Source organism: Nycticebus coucang, chromosome 14 (genome assembly GCF_027406575.1).
Source record: "Nycticebus coucang isolate mNycCou1 chromosome 14, mNycCou1.pri, whole genome shotgun sequence".
Lineage (NCBI taxonomy): Eukaryota > Metazoa > Chordata > Mammalia > Primates > Lorisidae > Nycticebus > Nycticebus coucang.
Genome location: NC_069793.1, coordinates 97,480,641 through 97,501,124, shown reverse-complemented (window position 1 = coordinate 97,501,124; position 20,484 = coordinate 97,480,641). Strand labels below are relative to the sequence as shown.

Below are 20,484 nucleotides of genomic sequence, written 5' to 3'. Positions count from 1 at the left end.
ATGTAGCCGCTTATGAAAATAGCTTGATAGTTTCTCAGAAAGTTAAATAGAGGGTTATATGACCCAGCAATTTCATTCCTGGGTATGTTCCGGACAGAATTAAAAACATGTATTCCCACAAAAAATGTTCACATGAATGTTATTAGCATTATTTTTCTTTTTTTTTTTTTTTTTTTAATTTGGCCGGGGCTGGGTTTGAACCCGCCACCTCTGGCATATGTGACCGGCGCCCTACCTGCTGAGCCACAGCAGCCGCCCAGCATTATTTTTCTTAATAACAAAAAAAATGGAAAGAAATAACTGCCCACAAATTGATACATGGATAAATAAAATATGAAAAATTATTCAACCATTAAAAGGAATGACATATTGGTATATGCCACAGTATGGATGACCTTGAAAATATTATGCTGAGTGAAAGAGGCTAGTCACAAAAAGCCAAATACTATATGATTCCTTTACATGAAATGTTCAAAATGTCAAATTCATAGGGAATGAAAGTAGAGTAGCAGCTGCCGAGGAGAGGGAGGGAGGGACGCACGGTGACTGTTAATGGGCAGGGATTCCTTCTTGTGGTGGTGAATTGCTCTGGAATTACACAGTGATGAGTTTTGCACCATGAGACGAATATGCTAAAGTATACATTTTTAAAGGGTTTATGTTATACCGTTATTATTTCTCAACTTTAAAACAAAATGGCCATGTGCCCAGATATGGGAGTGGTAGAGGGACTGCAGCTTCCCCTTCACGGCTTTCCTGAGAGGCAAATCCTCGCAGCAGTGGCTGCCCAGGTCCATCTGGTCTCTATCTCAGATGACACGCCTTCCCCCTTGTCCAAATCCATTTTTTCCCCCTAACTCTCTTAAATGCATTTCTCTATCTCTGTGTGCAGTTCTCTCTTGGTCATGCTCCATGTGCTGAGATGTCTCAGCAGCACACCAGGACCAATCCACATGGGCCCAACCCACTTGGCCTAACCTACCTGGGCCCAATCCACCAGGCCCAACCTACATGGGCCCAACCTACATGTGCTCAATCCACCAGGCCCAACCTACATGGGCTCAATCCACCAGGCCCAACCTACATGGGCCAACCTACATGGGCTCAATCCACCAGGCCCAACCTACCTGGGCCCAATCCACCAGGCCCAACCTACATGGGCCCAACCCACCAGGCTCAATCCACATAGGCCCAACACACGGGGCCCAACCCACATGAGTCTAACCCACATGGTCCCAACCCACGTGGCCCTAACCCACCAGGCCCAACTCACCAGGCACGCGCACTGACCAGCTATCTGTCATGCAGCGTGATGGCTGAACTGAGTTTAAGGAAACAAGAACCAACACAGAGTAAGCAGTGGCTGGCTTTCTTTGGAACATGGCCGAACATAGGGTCTTAGGGCTGAAAAATAATCTTAGAGGATCTCTAGTGAAGTATTTACTGACTTACTGCAGAGTATTGTAAAGAGTGGAGACTGCCTGAATGTCAATGCCATGGTAGCATGGGTCTCCCTACCTGCCATGTTCACCACCGTAGCCTACAACAGTGCCTAGCACTTACGACTCTAGTATTTGCTGAATGAACGCAGGGTCCCAATGTGCTTTTCATCATGCCGGACTCCTGTGTGGGACGTGTCCAGGCCTGTCTTGTTTTACCACTTACCATACACTCAGTCATTGCTTTTGACCAAAGGGATATTTTGTGGCAAATGTTGGTCACTGCTGGTCATTCATTTGACCAGTTTTTACTATTCAGTTCAGGTTAGTTTGAGATATTAGTTAAGTACCTAGGAAGAACTGTGATAGAGTGAGCATGCCTGTCACTCGCCCTTCTCTAAACTAAGAAAGAGAGAAAAAGAGAGAGAGAGAAAGAGAGATTCTGGCTCTGTCACCCGGCTACGGTTCAGTCACGCACGCACAGCTCACTGCAGTCTCCAACTCCTGGGCCGAGTGATCCTCCTGCTTCAACTCCCAAGTAGCTAGGACTACAGGCACATGCCACTCCATCCCTCTCCAGATAATTTGTTTTACTTTATTTTTGTAGAAACAGGATCTCACTGCCTTGTCCAGCCTTCTCTTTCTCTTTTAACAGAGGTCTTAAGATCCAAGAGCTTACGATCACATGATCCTATTAGGTAGCAAGTGCTTGATGGCTTTGGAAGTGCGGTAAGTACCTATAGCAGTGTAAAGGAGAAATCAATTTGGATTAAGATCTTTATTGAATCAATTTTATGTAAAACATGAAGGATAATTAAACTTTGCCTAGGGAGTACATAATATTCCTTGCATGGAAAAGTGCCTAGGCAAAGATTTAAAGCCCAAAATGAACAGAGTGCTTGGAGTGGAATGTTTGTAGTTGGGAACATTGAGAAAACGTTGAGTAAGGGCATGGTGTGATAAAACCAGGGTTTTAAGACTATTTTTTTTTTTGTTGGAGGTCATGGAAGCTTGCAAAAAGATATCCAGGTGCTGTAGTGTTAAAATAGATAAAATTGATACGAACCAGGGTTATTGTGTTAGCAGTAAGAAAGGAAGAAAGGAATAAATTATATGTAGATGGGAAAATCACAGAATATGGCAGCAGATTGCATGTTGGCAAGAGAAGGGAATCCAGTGACAGACTTAGAACCTATTTGCTTGCAGATGCGAAAGCTGTAAATGGGAGAAAGTCAGAATTCCTTCCAGTCAAGGAGAGTACAACGCAATGAGAAGAGGTGGAAATCGCTGTTTGCATTACTTTGTCCGACTTGCAGTGGAAACATTTACCACTTAATATAATTACGCATGGGTGAGCTGTGTCACACATAATATATGTTCAAGTTTAGCCCGTGGAGTCAGTGTCCTGTGACTCCATTTCCCGCTATGTGAAGTGGGGATGCTGTCATACCCAAGGCTGGCAGGCCCCAGGAGGCAGAGAGAGATTAGAGAGAGAGAGATTCTGGAGAAAAATCACCTTACTTCTAAGTAAAGGAGATCAATAGTGGTGGAGAAAAATAGAGAAAAATGAAAAATAAAATAGTACTTCTGGAGCACAATAGCATTTACGAGCCAAGGATTGTCCTGAGCATTTTCTATGCCAGCAACTCATTTAATCCTCCCAACAAAGATTTGAGTTAGTCCTATTAACTACCTCCATTTTTCAGACAAGGAAACTAAGGCCCAGAGTGGTAAAGAAATGTGCCCAAGGTGATATTACACACAAATGTCAGAGCTGGGGTTTGAAGCCAGGAAATCAATCTATGGCATCATATTGTTAACTACTAGGCAATACCCATTTCTTTTGAAAATATAAGGGACATGGGAAAGTATTATTAATAAGCTCAGTTCATGGAATCATTGACTGTTCAGTTTGAAAGTTCATCTAGTACAACCTCCCAGTTCAGGCCTGAAGTTCCTGGGCAGCACCCAGCCCAGTTATCTCTGGACCAGCCTATACTCCGTACTTTTAGGAGAAGGATCCCAGGATGGACCCAGACGATTATTTATCTTGCAATGGCACTGGCTATCTGTGTGTGTTCTTTGTTCTTTTTTGTGTAATTTTATGTTGTACATGTATGGTTTTCATGACATTGGCTACTTTGAAAATTCTTCCTGGCATTAAGATTACATGCTTCTTAGATGAAAAACCTCTTCTTTGACAATAGCTGTCTCGGGTCAGGTTACCTGGGAGCAGAGCTTGAGATAGAGACTTAGGTGGAATGTGATATCTTGACGGAAGGCTCTTAAGGATAAACATATAAGAGAAGGAAGAGACTGGGATATGAAAGTGAAAGACTCCATTATAGAAGTGGTCAAGTGTATTCTTGGCTCCATATACAAGGCTAAGACTCTCTAAAGCAGCAGTTCTCCACCTTCCTAATACCGCGACCCTTTAATACAGTTCCTCATGTTGTGGCGACCCCCAACCATGAAATTATTTTCGTTGCTTCTTCATAACTGTAATTTTTGCTACTGTTATGAATCGTAATGTAAATATCTGATATTAGGCGACCCCTGTGAAAGGGTCGTTTGACCCTGAAAGGGGTCACGACCCACAGGTTGAGAACTGCTGCTCTAAAGCATGAGCCATACCACAGAGTTGACAGTGTTGAAGCATCAATCTTTTGTGAGCCACAGTAGTTGTAGAAGGATTGTAGCTTCCTGGGCAAGGCCCAGGAGACGGGGACAGGACCACTTCATGCCCTTACTGGCTAACCAGCAGGCAGAGGTGGGGCGCACAGGCCTGGGAATGCAGCATCCACTCCCACAGTGCCTAGCAAAGTGGTTGAGCACAGAGGCTGGGCAGGGGACCCAAAATAGAGCCAGTTTTAAAACCAAAGTCTACTAGGAAAGACTGTGCTATCTACTGCCTGCTAGCCGTGCGACCTGAGCCACTGAACATCCCTCATCTGCAAATGGTATGACAATGCCCACTTCATAGGAGTGCAGTGAAGATCAGAGAAATGGCACAAAATATACTTAGCTCTGTGCTTAGCACATAGTCAGTACCCGATAAATAGCAGTTATTACCACAGCAAGTACACATTAAATATTTGTTGATATGAAATTTTGATCATTCCTTCCTAAGAAATGAAAGAAGTTGAACTACTTATTTAGACACCACCAATTTCAAACCTTACAATTTCCTTTCATTTCTAGCCCCTCTAATATAATGTCAGCGTTTTCTCACCATAGTTTGAAATCCCACCCTGAAAATTGGAATTTCATCCTGAAATCCTCTTGCTATTCATGGAAGCCCTCACCGCTGGAGGAACAGTCCTTCAGCTCTGCCTTTTTGTCCCATCTGAATTAAGTTTTCATTCTGAGCCTTCATAAATCCATCAGCATCTGACTTTTCCATCCGTGGAGAGTACCGGAGTCTGACTATGAATCAATGTCCTGCAGTAATGACTTCAGATACCTTCCAGGTTACAGGGTCATCCCTGCTAAAGGCATTTTATAGGAATCTGGTGTCTTGCCAGGAAAAGGCCTATGGTCCAGCTGCCAAAACATGGGACAGCAAACATGTGACAGAAATCAAGTAATCAAGTGATGAAACCGCTGGTTGCTAAACTGTCAGGGAACTAGACAGATGGGAGCCAACGCTGCACTAGATAGAAAACCGGAGCTATATGGTGACCAGCACAGGACGTGCTGGAGGAAACCTCATTCGCTAAGGGTAGAGAGCTCACCCCAGTGGGAGACAGATTGGGAACACACATGGTGCCCACCAAAGCTGCAGCCTTCATGGAGATGACGTCTAGCAGGAAAGTCCTTCTGCTGAACCCGTCCTGGCCTCTGAGAGACTTCGGTAATGAGTCAACTTTTCCATGTTCCTCTCCTCCCATCCTCAGCTTCTCTTCGCTAGGCCACATGCCAAGGCAAAGCTTCTTCAACCCCCCTTGCTCCTCCTTTGCAGGGGAAGTAATGTTCCTTGTTCACGTCCTCACTCAGTCATCCATTCACTTACTCATTCAAAGAATATTCCGTGAGTGCTTAGCAGGCACCAGAAATACCAGACTGAAGATGGATTTAGAATGAAGGAGACCAAAGCTCGGTGACTGGGTTTAACCCCTGCCCACTACAAAGTCTGCCCCACTGCTGCAAGGAGGGCTATTAGAGAGAGAAATTCTGCAGAAAAATCTCCTTACTTCTAAGTAAAGAATATCAATAGTGGTGGAAATGCAGACTCTGTTGCACAAAGAGACAATTGGGGGCCTTCCTGGCCCTTTGAAAATCATGCCACGTAAATAAATAGCTGGCTATTCAGCCTAGAGGAAGGCAGGGCCTCTCTCTGCCTGGACAATGGAGAAAGCAGTGACATTGAAATCCAGTGACCCAAACGAACCCTGGATCGTTCCCGTCTATGTTCAAGTTTAGCCTGTGGAGTCAGTGTCCCGTGACTCCATGTCCCACTATGTGAAGTGGGGATGCTGTCACACCGAGGCTGGCAGGCACCCAGGAGGCAGGAAGACTGCTATTTGCATTATCTGATGGATTCATCTCCAACTGTTAGTTATTCTTGTATGTTTGCAATACGCAGCCAATAATAATGAGATGGGATGTGACAACTAAAACTCTCCAATTTAGCAAGATTCATTTTGCAAAATCATCACAGAGCATCTGAATCACTGCCTAGCAGAGTTGAACAACATCTGGCAAACAAGCGGTGATGTATTATAATGTGTCTAGCGCCATATGGCAATATGTTTTCAAAGTCACCTGCAGGTTGAAATGCAAATCCCTTTTAGAACTACCTCAGGAAAATGGAGCAGTGGTGGGAATCAAAGGGGTGTTGGAACAATACAAGGATAGGGGCCCTCAAGACACACGCTGCTGAATATTAAAGCAAATGTGAAAATAGCCACATGTTATTAAGAAACAAAAATAAGTCAAATCTATCAAGCGTAGAACATAGACATTTTGGCACAATAATCAAGTAAATGAGGTGAAAGCTATGTTGATTGCTTTGATCTAACCACGTCAGATTGTATAAAAAAAAAATCAGCACATCGTACCCCACATATGCATGAATGTATTCATGATCTACGTGTATTTGACTTAATAAAAAAAATTAAAAAAAATAAAAAGGGCACATAGAATTATAGCAAAAAAAAAAAGCTAAAATAACAAGATGTCTGAAACCTTTAATTGCCATGAAGTGTAACAAACCAAAGCCCCATCTATTGAGCTACAAGATCATATTATCTAGGCCCAATTAAAAGTGATTAAAAGTTACTGTGGTTAGCCTTACTTGGGATTCTTGTCCTTTGATAGGAGAACCAAAATCAAGAAGACACTGCCAAATAGGACCTTAAATGTTAGGTGAGTTTATTTCTTTCTTGTTTTGTGAAAGAATTAGATACAGCAATTCTGATGTTTTCTGTTCTTCTGATAATGAATTGTCCTGCCGGCCCTCCAGCACGGAGAGCACAGCCTGAGAATCACAGGCGTCTCTCTGCTCCAGCTTCTCATAGCCCACTCCGGCACCTTACATCCTCCCAGGCATAGCCCTGGTCATCGTCACCCCCAGAGTACCCAGGGTCCCCCAGCAGCACAGTAGCTTGAGGATGAGGACAGGAGGAACAGGGCGAGAACAGACACAAAACAATGATTCCTAGCCTCACAGCCTCCTCGCCTCACTCCATTAAATTCCTCCACAAGTTCTCCAAAGCGACCTACATGTGCTCTTGTGTGGTCCCCTCAGCACCCCACTGCATCCCCCAGTTTCCTCCTGTGCTCGGCATGGCTGTTCAGTTCCTAAGTGTCCACTGAAGTGATACCTGACGCAGGACCCACTTCTGCCGCTGACAAAGCATCATGTCATTTTCCTTGTTGCAAAGGTGACGTGTGAGATCAGCGCCTCTGACCACCGGATGCTCAGGGGGTTTCGACTGGCCTCCCCACCTGCCCCTTCAGGCATCCCCTGGCCCACAGGGTCACTCCAATCTTGGGAATTTGCTCTTCTGTCTCTGGGTCTTTCTGTAAGTTTTAGCCATGACTCTTGGAGGTTATATTTCCAGAAAACATGACTGACCAATGTTTCTGTACCCTGATCCTGACCCACTGCCCTTAAACCAAGCATAAAATGATTATAATTATAAAAATAACCATCATATCACAACATATTTAATTCATGATCTTTGCCAGGCACTTTATTAAGCAGTTTATCCGCACTCTGTCAATCATTATCTCCATCTCTTAGAGCAGTGGCTCTCAATGCCACGAGCCTTCAATACAGATCCTGAGGGTCACAGCCCACAGGTTGAGAACCGCCGTCTTAGAGACTCACACAGCTTTTGAGAGCTCAGACGGTGAACGTTCGATTCCAAGTCTGACTTCAGAGTCCACATTTTCTCTTTACCCCTCTCTCAGGAGTCCGTTTTTACTCTTGTCCACTACGCACTTGGCCTTTAATTCTTTTCTCCTTTAGAAAGAACATGTTCTTTTCCAAATAAATCTTTAGGTCCTCATGGACCTAAATTTCAGAACTCTAAATATGACGAGAGACACTTGGCTGAACTCTGGACAAGCAGCGCAGCTGAGATTTTCCAGCTAAGACCTCACTACGGTGGGAATAACACCTTTTATTCAGGTCTTTCTTTCTTTCTTTCTTTCTTTCTTTCCTTTCTTTCTTTCTTTCTTTCTTTCTTTCTTTCTTTCTTTCTTTCTTTCTTTCTTTCTTTCTTTCTTTCTTTCTTCTTCTTTCTTTCTTTTTTTTTGTGTGTGTTTGTTTCTTCATATTTTTCAAAGTCTTCCCTCAGTTTCCCCTCACACCAGCTCTTTGCTCTGGGAAGGACAAAATAATTATCCGGAATGTGCACAGGGGCAAAGATCATGCCAAAGGTTCAAGTGAAATGCAAGCTTGGGTCTTCTGAGCACTTTGTTCTCTTCAAAAGCTACAGCGGCTACCCTGTCCCAGCCAGCAGGCAACAGAGGCCCCTGACAGAGGTTTTCAGGCTTTATTCCTCACCTGCCCTCTGCTACCCCCAGAATAGACTTTGCTGTTCCCCTGTCTTCACACCTCCCCACCCTTGGACCTGTGCTCCTGTTTATTCTTCTAGAATTTTTCCTGTTCCCCTACAGATCTCAAACGCCTCCTCCTTGAATAAAGCCTCCCTTTGACTCTCTTCCACTGTTCTAAGATGTGCACCCCTCAAGGAGGTAATAATTCTAAATTTATGATTATGTGGTTATTAGAATACTTGCCCTATGATAGCCACCATTTGAGACCACAAATTCATCAAGGAAAGGCCTCAGCCTTATGTCCTTGTAGCTTTTGTTATACCCCAGAGAGGGCTCTTGTCCCAGAGAGGACACTTAACCATTTGTTAAACTAAAATACCTTTAAATTGAGTTTCTTTGTTAATCAATTATATTTATAATCAACTATAATGCATTCCTTTCCCCATACGAGTCTCCATATTTTCCCCAGAAACAAGGGCACTTTGAAGTCATTCAGGGCTTTTAATTCACTCATCACTTAATGGAGTTTGCTTCCCCATCAGTCAATTCTATCTATTCTTTAGAAATCTATTTCCTTATAGATTTATAGCCTTGAAAAACTTTTTTTTCTACCTTAAAAATCTTCTTGATTATTTATTGGGGTCGATTCCTATCAAGTGCATTTAAATTGTTTTCTTATCAAAAGAAAATATCCTATTACATTTCAGCCAAAATAACTTTTTTTCCCTCAAGCTCCAAAATGATTTATGGTGTATATTGTATATTTGGGAAAATTAAAGTTTTATATATATCAAACAAAAAGATCTGGCACAGCTATTTCGTAAGGCTCACACATTAGAATCGTTTCTGCCTTGTCTTGGCTTTCTGTACCCTGCCCAGAGGCAGCAGCGTGGCTCACAGCTGGGGCTCCCTCTGGCTGACTGGCAGACGGGTCCTGCCCTGGGGTTGTTCTGCCTCTGCCTTGCGTGTGAGCTCTTGGTGCGCCAACACATAGAATTTAGAGAAAGACTCCATGGAAAAAAGTGCCGTCTTTCAAAACCACACTGCCAATGTTTTACATTTTTTTTAGTCAATTTTGCTTTGATTTACAAACACACTTTATTTAATGCAGGCATGTGGTACACTACTTACACTAATGTGCACAGGATACATTACTTACACAAAAGGAAAAGTGGGTCCTCTCCCAGCCATCTCCTACTCCCACCCTCCAGAGACACAGTGGTCTCGTGCATTCTGGACTAGGGGTTTAAAGCAAAAGCAGAGGAGTGACACTCAGACTGACACCAGCCACCCAACAGTTCTGCGCTGAGCACCTGGTAGCCCCCCAGTACTCTGCTAGATGCAGCCACGGTCTCTGCTGCTCCTCGAGGCCCAAAATACAGAGAGCAGGCATTACACGCATACTCATCAGTGCCGGAATCTGCAAGTGCCCAGCACTTGGGAACATCGCAGACTTCCCAGAAGTAGGAAAAGTCTCTACGAGGGTTCCAGTGGGGAGAGTTTTGTCAGGTAGGGAGGAAGGAAATGGTGATCCCCAGGAAAAGCTTATGCTAAGTCAGGAGGTGAGAGAGAAGGGCTGGCAGGTTTCACACTGAAAGATGATCAGTTTGGTTAGAATCTGTGTGTGAGGAAAGATGGGCAAAAAAAATTAAAGAGAGAGAAAGACTAGAAAGGAAAATGTAAGTCAGTAGTCACCTTCTTCTGTCGTTGCAATTACATTGTAAAAAGAATGCTGCATGTGAAATAAGAAAACCAAAGTTTAAATACTAGTTTATTACCAAAATCCTTCAGCCATTTCATGTGTAAAGAAAGAAAAACCGAAGCCCCCTCACAAGGTTCTTGCAAGAATTAAAGTCAATTGTATAATTTATGCAAGGATGCTTAGAATGCCACTCATCAAGTACAAATAGCAAAACCCAACAAATACTAAAATTAAAAAAAAAGAAAGATTATTGTAGTCCATTGGCATTTCCTCTGACACATCTGACAAAGCCTCAAAGGCAAGATTCTGAGCTGCCAGGATGCAAATCTCGGGGGAGAAAGGCCCACCCCACACCCCTCATAGGAAATCCCCAAGACCAGGTTCTCCTGCACCAGGTGGAAGACTGGCCCACTTGGAAGAATTTCCAAAGTGTATTGTCAGACAATACACTGTCTGCCTCCTGAAGCCTGATATTATTTAAAATATTACTAATTAAACAAATGAAAACAATAATACACTTGGGGAAAGGAAAAAAATGTCTCTGTGGCTTGGGAAGCAAATTAAGCTCTAAGTCATTTCTATGTATCTCCTGCTTTTCAGCCTAAAGTTGTAAAACCAACAAAGGAGTTATTTATTAAAAGACCACTTTTTCTTCTTGCTAATAGACACCCTAACAGAAAGTTGTTTGACAATGGGTCGGCCTGAGTGACCGAGCAGAGCACCCAAGCTCTTAAACAGGTGTACCGTGGTTTGGCATCTTTTTTTGAGAAATCTACACAAGATATTGTGCAGAAGACTGAAGAATCACACAGTTGTGTATTTTTACCCTCTAATTACTATTTAATTTGCACTTCAAGGCTTGCAAAATGAGTGTGAAAAATGAAAATTGAGGAGCAATTAGAGGGTAAGAGACTTAATTGTGTGTTTTCTAACATCAAGCACAGAGTTTCAATACTAAGGGCAAATCAGTTATGACACTTACGGCATCTGACCCACTTTAGACCTACGGCAGAAGCATTTGAAATGCTGGGAGCTATGGTTTTGGAAAAGTTGAAGAAATCAGACTTGACATTAGAACATAAGAATCTATTGTCAAGTCTGCTGGTTTTCTGCTGTTAGAACACTATAACTCCTTTAAAGAATTTTGTAGACATTACTATTTTTTTTTTAAACAGTCTCAAGCTGTCTCCCTGGGTAGAGTGCCATGGCGTCACAGCTCACAGCAATCTCAAACTCTTGGACTTAAGCGATCCTCTTGCCTCAGCCTCCCATGTAGTTGGGACTACAGGCGTCCACCACAACACCTGGCTATTTTTTGGTTATAGTTGTCATTGTTGTTTGGTGGGGCCAGGCTGATTTCAAACCCGCCAGCCCAGGTGTATGTGGCTGGTGCCTTAGCCGCTTGAGCTACAGGCACTGAGCCCTGTAGGCATTATTTAGGCATACCAAGGAAAAGGTAGACCTCTGTCTAATAAAATGTGTGTGGGCTTGGCACCTGTGGCTCAAGCGGCTAAGGCGTCAACCACATACACCTGAGCTGGTGGGTTTGAATCCAGCCTGGGCCTGCCAAACAACAAAGACAGCTGCAACCAAAAAATAGCCGGGTGCTCAAATAAACAAAACAAAACAAATAGCCAGGTGATGTGGCGGGGGCCTAGCCCAGCTACTAGGGAGACAGAGGCAGGAGAATCACTGAAGCCCAGGAGTTGGAGGTTGCTGTGAGCTGCGATGGCATGGCACTCTACCCAGGGCAACAGCTTACTCTCAAAAAAAAAAAAAAGAAGTGTGTGATCTATAACACACAAAGAGTCACTAAATAAAGCAATCTTGGCCATGCTACAATCCTGATTCATTTGTTCATTCATTTATTCATGGGCATTTCTTGAGCACCTCCTAAAAAACTGGGGAAAATACTAGACCCTGGAGATTCGATGATAAGTAAGACATGATCACTGACTTCGAGGAATTCATAGAGTAGTAAGTAAAGTGCTGCAGAAAATAATAATTATTACTGAAAATAATTTTGTCATATGAAGAAGAGAAAAGGCAAAATTGGGTCTGTTCTAGGTCACAAATACACCAGGCACACTGTGGGTAAAGGCACAAACATAAACAACTACAAAAGCGATCCTGTGGTGCTCCCTGCGGCAGCGCATATACTAAAACCGGGAGGGCATGGAGAAGACCAGCATGGCCCCCGCGCAAGGATGAGACACAAGTTTGTGAAGCATTCCATATTAAAAAAAAGAAAAAAAAGCAGTCCTAAGAAAATTGAGACTATTGCCCATCTCAATTGACCAGCAGGAAAGAAGCAGCCAACGGGGGTGGATTAATTATTTAGTGACTATTGCAGAGTCAACCACAGAATCAATCTGAGTTACTCAAGGAAATACTGTATTTATTCTTTAGGAGACAGTATTTGGGGTTTAGGACCCCATATTCAGCTCTAGGAAATTGCTTCTATTGTAACTCTTGTGATCACTACAACCCAAAGGTGAGCCCTCCCTCCCTCATTGCCGAGGGAGGCTGAGGCCAGTTCTCAAAAGTTAAGCAAAGAGAGAAAATGGGAGGAACACTTGAGCTGGAAAAAAAAAAAACAAAAAAACAGAACAATTAAAAAAAATCAAAAAGAAAAACCCAGTATGGGGCGGCGCCTGTGGCTCAAGGGAGTAGGGCCCCAGCCCCATATACCAGAGGTGATGGGTTCAAACCTGGCCCGGGCCAAAAAAAAAAAAAAAAACAGGATGACTGCAAGGTTATAGGAAAGATTTCAAAGCTAATTAGTGACTTACAGTCTTTTAACAGAAAGCCATTTTAGAGATTGCCAAAAGCTCTGATTTTAAGGTTGAGGACTTAAATCAAGGGGGAAAAATCCAGTACTATGACTTACTCCATCATAGCAGAGCTGAAACTAGAAGTGAGACTTCTAACTCCTTTCTTAGGACACTTTACCCTGCATTGGATTATCTGCTTAAACAAAAGTTAGGGGGAGGGGAAAATATATTTTAAAGCAATCCCTGAATAAATATACAATGCTAAAAGCCACATATCTAGCAAGGAGAAATTCAAAGAGAAGGCATGGGCTAATGAAGCAAGATTACATAACGACAATAACTGTCTTTGTGATTAGCCTTAAAAAACCTATAAGATGTATGCTAGTGGGAGAAAAAGAGTATTCTAGATAAGACCAATTCAGTTCAATTCAGCAAACATTTTATTGAGTGCTTATTCTATGCCAGGTAATATGCTGGAAGCTGGAAATACATAGGCACTTGAGATAAGATCTCTAACTTTCAGCAATCTAGTAAGAAAACACACAATGGATAAACATTCTATTGGAAGGGGGGTGGGAGGACAAGAGACTAAGCTGTTCTGGAGCTGCAGAACAGAAGCAGAGAAATCAGACATAAGATCAAAACAGACTTCCTAGAGGTGGTGGTGTTTGAACAAGGTTCTGAAAGACAAGTGGTCCTTAGTGGGGCTGAGAAGGGAAGAAGGGAATTCCCAGGGCACAAAGTCTCAAGACAGTGATGAGGGCGTGAAACCCGCATCACTGGCGAATGGTAAGGACCTCCACGCAGCTGAAGTGGGGGTGGGGAGCTGGCAGGAGGCGAGGTTGGAACAGGGATCCACAGCAGAGATGGGTTCCAGGAGTGAATGATACATTTTTTTCAATTTTTTATTTACATATTTATCTGTCTCCTAAGACTTTCAAATGAGTTCAAGACCTGATACCCAATGAGAAGAGGGACAGATAGGAGCTCTACCATGATGAGGCTTGCGGTGCCACCTTTGAACTTAATTGTGAAAAGTGCGAGAGTCACTGAAGTCTCAGAAGCAGGGAAATGGCACCTTCAGATTTCTGTTTTAGAAACATCAGCTTGGCAGAAGTGTGGAAGGCACATTGGCAGGGGACTGAAAACAGGGCATTGGATCAGCAGACTGCGACAATAATCCAACTTACCAGAGATTTGGACCTCAAGTAAGGTGGTGGCAATGACGCAAATGTGTGGGAGACAAGTGTCCCTGGACCTGGAGGGGATGGCTAATAAAATGCGCAGTAGGAGGGATCAGATGAGGGAGAGGGAAAAGAGCATGTCTCATCCTGCCTCTGAGTTTATTATTTGTGCAACAGAGAGGATGTGCTGCCATTAATTGTGAAATGAAAAGAACTCACCGTATGTATCATCGTGTCAATGCCGCAGGAGTGGATGAGACCCTCCAAGGAGTATTTTGAGTGAGAATAGGATTGAGTGAGATTTCCTCAGGAAACTAGCTTTAAGAGACAGGGAGTTGAAAAATGGAGTTGGTCAGAAAACCAGATGCAAAATACAGAAAGCGTAAAGGGTACAGAGAGGGAGGAATGAGGACAATGTGATGTGGAAAGAAAAATTGTCAGAATAGCCGAGTTGGAGCAGAGTGGAGGGCAGAGATTCGTAACAGTTTCTTGTAGGGTGGAGTCCGGCTGAGAGGAGGACTTGAAAGCCTGGGCCAGGAGTTCGTGTTTGAAACAGAAACCACTGTGGTGTAGCAGGGTAGTAGATTGTATTGGTGGCAGTGATAATAATTAATGTCTTTCTCTTGTGCATTATACTATTTCTGAAGTTCTTGCACATTCATTAATGTCCTCGTTTGATACTCATCATCTCCCTGAGGGAGACAGGGCAAGGCTAATTATCCCTACTTTACAGATAAGGAAACTAACTCCCAGAAAAGGCAGAGCGATTCGACCTCACTTACCCAGCAATTAAAGGCAAATCCAGGGCTGGAATTCTGCTTCCCGTTTCTCCATCAAGGACTCTTTCTAATTTGCCACCCTACCCACCTTCAGGTCTTGGAAACTCAGCAGAATGATGCGACTGTCCTGGGCCCCCAGGAGGGCCCCCTGCCCTCTGCCATCCTCCTGAGTCTTTGGTGGTAGTTAGAATTATGCGACTCCATCTTAAGAAAAACTCAGCAGGACCAGCGCCCTAATTCTGTGCTCCCGTACAGCTGCCCTGGACGCTCTCCAGAAGGCTTGGGGTTGCAGCCACTGCTGTGAGTTTTCACATCCTGCCTAATGAATGGCCAACAGCCACCTAGGCTAGACACGTGGAGAGCAGGTCTGTTTTAGAGCTCACTTCAGACAGACTCCCCTTTCTGCCCAGTGCAATTAACAAGGTGAAAACAAAGCTGAGTTCTTCAACACCATCCTGTTTGGACCAGTTATCACAAGGCCACACTCTCAAGCCAACCCCTATGCACTTAAATAAATGTACACTCCTGTCCAGAAAGGTTGGTAGGTGAAGAGCTAATGGAAGGCTATTAACATGCATGAAAATCCAGCCTCTCTAAAGGGAAAAAAAAAGTGCGTGACTTATTTAATGTTATCAGAACATTTGGGGATGAATTCAGAGCTCACTACAGTCAAGTGTTTGAATCTTGAATCAAAAGCCCTGAACCGTCCGAGACGACAATGAGGTAACTCCAGATCTGGAAGACAGGACTCCAGAGTTCCAGTTTCCTCTGTGTGTGGTTCAGGGGCCATTACATCTGGAGACCCCAATGGATTCCAGTTCTGAGTCTACAGTTAAATGTTTTAGTGGCTTGCAACTATGTGCAGCAATTTCAAACAATAACCAATAAAATAAATTATACAAAAATACTAGCTAGAAATGAAGCGATCTTCATCTACATCCTACCTCACCAGCACCAGCAAGATGAGGAAAGGGTAGAATCTGGAGATTATGACCACTGCACAAGCTGAGTGCAAGTCAGTTTGAGAACCAGGAACAAGCAAGAAAATGAAATTCAGAGCAACAGGTGAAGCCTCAGGGGAAGGAAGTATAGTCAAAGGATTGTTAGGGAAGTAAGCCCTGGGCAAGGGCCTTAGGAGTCAGTTGAGACAGTACAACTGTCTTCTTCATCTTTCTAACAGTCAATGATGGCTGCTAATTGTCTATCTATCATCTATCTACTAATACTTATTATATACCTAATATATATCTATTATAGCTACAGTCCCACTGGCTTCCTGAAACAAACTTCGCTAGAAAAGCAGCCTTTTAACACCATCAACCCTCTTGGGTGAGAAGAGGTATCAGAAATTAGTCTTGCAGCCATAGATTCACTGGATAAAAATCAGTTTGCCTGAGGGAAAAGCCCGAGCAGGAAATTGCTAGTTAATTCATGGCATTCACCATTATTGCTGTGATGGTAGAGTCTATATAACTGAGTTTCTAATTCAATTTCCTGTTTGATTCCAGCTTCCCATAGATCTGCAAAATACAGTCCCCCAGACAAATCCTTCTCTCAAACCTACTTCTGTAAATAAAGTTTCCTTGGAACCCAGCCACTCATTGCTGCTCGAGCTATGGTGACAGAGTTGAAGAGTTGTGCCAAAGATTATATGCTCTGAAAAATCTGAACTATTAACTGCCTGGCCCTTTCTTTGAAGAAGGTGTTTGCCAGGTCCTGCCATGACTAAAACTCAGCCCCAATGCCCTAACAGTGTGAAATGTTGCGTGAAGTTTTCTTGGGTGGTTGATGCCACAGAGTGTAGACCTGCTTATAGACATAGTATGAAATAAAGGGGACTAGATGCTCTTGGTGGCAAATAGCAAACTTCTTTATTTCTACCTGGCTTATATAGCCAGTTCTGCACGTACACACTGTTAATCAATAATCACACAATCACTTCATAGGTATGTTGTAAAAACAAATTAACCTTTTCCTGGAATCTGCTAATCTACTGATCAATTGATAATCATTCTTCTAAACTTTCTATTGCATTTAAAAATGCATAGAAAAACATGCTGTTAGCCAATTTTCCTGTAAACCGCTAAGTCACAAGATGGCTGCGGGGAAAATGTTGATTGTTCACCTGCTCCCTGGAGGCCCAAATCACCTAGAGGCCGAGACCTTATCTTACAAAACCACAGACTGGAGATTCCTAGGACTTACCGATGATGTGTTTGCATGCCCCAGCCCCATGGCCAGCTTCTGGGCACTGGACTTTCACCTCCAAAGCACTCATGCTTAACGACCTAGTTAGAGTTCAGCCCAGATTTCAGCATGACTGTGCAAAGTAAAAATTTGTCTCTGCTCACTCTCAGAATGGTGGGCACAGAGGCATATAGACTTTTCGCCTATGGTGGATTGTTGGTCTATGTCCTTCTCCCACAGGCTGGTCCACCTCCTGTACCTCCAGCCATTCTCTGGGAGACAGCACCAAAGGGACAGCTTGCTGGATTCAGGTCCTTGGTTCTGGCCATTTTGGAGAGTAAACCTTTCCCAAATCAAGCTAGAATACACCACAAGGTGCAAAATGAGTTCTTCCATATCTACAGTCCACCCATGAAAACTTCCCTATGCTTTAGGAGGCTGACCCATAAGGACCACATCAGTGAACTCTCAGCCTTCTGTATTTCAGCTAAGCTCAGTCCAGAAGTGTTGGGTGTCTAGTGGGCCCCAACTTGGACAGTAGTCAGCAAGGGAGATGACACTGAGGAAAGAAAGAGAAAATTGCACCAAACCTTACCTAGTTTAGAGCTTAAAACCTGGAAGGGCATACACTGTTTCATGAGCCTGGGGGTATCGAGAACAATGCAACACCTGCCCTATTTCCCAGAACCTTTTTTTTTTTTCTTTTTTTGCAGTTTTTGGCCAGGGCTGGGCTTGAACCCACCACCTCTGGCATATGGGGCCAGCATCCTAGCCCTTTGAGCCACAGGCACCGCCCTCCCAGAACCTTTTTATTGGGTACGTAACAGATTATACGTTCAAGAAGGCACAGAAGTCAGCAGTCAAGGTTAAGAATAAGAGAGGGGACATTGCAGCCCCCAGGAAGGTTAGGTAAAGAGTAGGTAAGGACATAGGGTAATGGAACATCTGAAGAGGCCAGATAACAGAGCAACCAGAAGAGGAAGGGGGGAGAGCAAATCTCATCTCAGACAGACATCTCAGCTTGTCTAGCCCAAGCTACTGGTTGGTGACCTTAGCTGCCTGCACCACTGATGTGCCCATGCAGGGATAGTCATGCAGATATTCCCCTGACTAGGCACTTTCCCCTGCATTGGAAGGTCTGTGTAAAATTCACCTGTCCATCTGTCCTTCTGAGTACCTACAGGAGACCAAAGCAAGGGAAGAAGATGAAAGTGAGAGTTTATCTTACTGGTGTTTCCAGCAGCCCAGGCAAAGGAGACCCCACAAGGAAGGAATCAGACTTTCCCTCCATGACAGCTGACTTTCCCTCCAGTGACTGAAGTTGGAACACTGCTTCACCAACTGATGACAACTTTCCTGAGAGTCCCAATATAATATGTCTTCTTACCTCCTGGTCCATATCTGAAAGTTAAATTCAGTGGAGTCCAACTTGAGAAGTACATGGCCTCTTCTGAAATACAATAGACTGTACACAGAAAAATTTACAGAACCATCCCATTCTGTGCCACCATTAAGCCTGCAGTTTATGTTGTGCAAGTTAACACTAAATTCAATGGAAGACAAATTGAGGTCATGATTAGCCCAAATTCACTGAGATGTATTTATTCACCTAATGTTGGCTCAAATGCATGGGATTGGCATTAATTAACAACTGAGTAGCCTACAGTTAATGAGATCAAAATGTGAGAAATTTTCTGTTATGTTGTAGAAGGAAATAACTGTACTAATTATGTTTTTTCTTATTTTCTGTATCTTCTCATGCTTTGACATCTTAAAACCTTGCAGACTGAGGGAAGAGGTGTCTCTCCACAGACTAGTTAATTCCTAGCAAAAAACTTGCCTGTAAGCTCACCTTCTGCATGCAAACCAGGAAATATGAAGCCCATACTCCCAAAAAAATCCTTTATCAACCTCACACACCCATCAGTATTCCTCCTGTGCTAAGTAACCCCAGGGTTAGCCACCTGACAAGAGTGACCACCCCTATTTCCCAGCACCCCTTAAAATTATTTAAACTATTCAATTCTATGCTTACTCAACCTAGCCACTCTGTCTTACCCATCTCTTCCCATGAAATCCACAAAAAAGCACTTGGACCCCATGCTGTCCCTTTGTTTCTACTCCTTCTGAGTGACCCCGGAGCTTCTCTGTGTGACTCATGGCATGGCCCCTGTGAGTAATAAACTCTTTTTTTCCTCAAGGTAGTTGTTCCCATATCTGTCATCTTACCATACTTGATTAAAACAAAACTTAGTGGATACATTTTAAAACAAAGACCCTACTCTTAGAGAAAGGGGAGCAATGGAATTAGTCAATTTCTTGTTTATTCATTCACAAACTATATTTCAGTGGAGGACCCAAACAATATTTCTTTCCTATTATGAAAAATATTAATTATGGCAGGGGATGAAGGATACTAGTTTTCTTGAGATCTCTCTGTTGGAGAATGCTAGAGGAGATTGCTGTATTAGACGGCTCCTGACTTCAGGGGGAATAATGGAATGCTGCAGTAGTTGTCTGGTTGTGGAACTTAACTCTTTGAGCAGTGGTTTCAACCTTCCTAATGCCACAACCTTTTAATACAGTTCCTCATGTTGTGGTGACCCCCCCCAACCATAAAATTATTTTCATTGCTACTGCATAACTGTAATTTTGCTACTGTTATGAATTATAATGTAAATATCTGATACGCAAGATGGTCACGGGCGACCCCTGTGAAAGGGTTGCTCAACCCCCAAAGGGGTTGCGACCCACATGTTGAGAACCGCTGGTAAAGGTGTGTTGCAAGTAAGACGATTGGACATGGAAGAATGGCAACCAGAGGGTTTGATTCACAGAAATCTGTGGCAATAATTAACCGATCCTAAGTTTCTTAGAAATAAAAGTGATAGACAGCTCACTAAAATACAACGAAATGGTCCAGTGGACGAAAACCTAATTTGAATATTAGAAATGAGTACGCACAGGTTTTAAGACAACTTTCAGACTAAAGTCCATTCATATACCTGAGTCCATTCATCTAAGGGGAAGCTGAATGCTTTAATCGTGAGCTGATGCCAAGTACAGGTTTGTTTCTGAATGTGGCATTTTTAGTAAATAAATCAATACAGTCCATGAAATTCGATATGCAACATTTAACCTAACAAATGCTTTCCTCCCATTCCTATCGGTTTAAAAAAAATCAGAAACCATTTTTCCTTTGCACAGCAAGGACAACAGTGTGTGATTCCTATCTTGCCTCAGGGCTCTATCAATTTTTCTGTTTCCCATCATGTAGGTTGAAAGGAACTTTATTATTTTAGTAACTCACAGAACATCAAGGTGGCCAATCATATCAGTGGGAAACAGAGCATAATAATGTGATAGTATGAATATATATTTATGGACCTGGAAAGAATTTCTCAATATATC

General features: G+C 43.1%; 1 non-coding gene across 1 annotated transcript; it reads left to right on the top strand.

The window, feature by feature from the left end:
• Window positions 1-12,284: 12,284 nt before the first annotated feature.
• Window positions 12,285-12,391, top strand: LOC128566165 (U6 spliceosomal RNA). The gene has a single exon (XR_008374459.1). It is a non-coding gene; the product is annotated as a U6 spliceosomal RNA (small nuclear RNA).
• The last annotated feature ends 8,093 nt before the right edge of the window (window positions 12,392-20,484 follow it).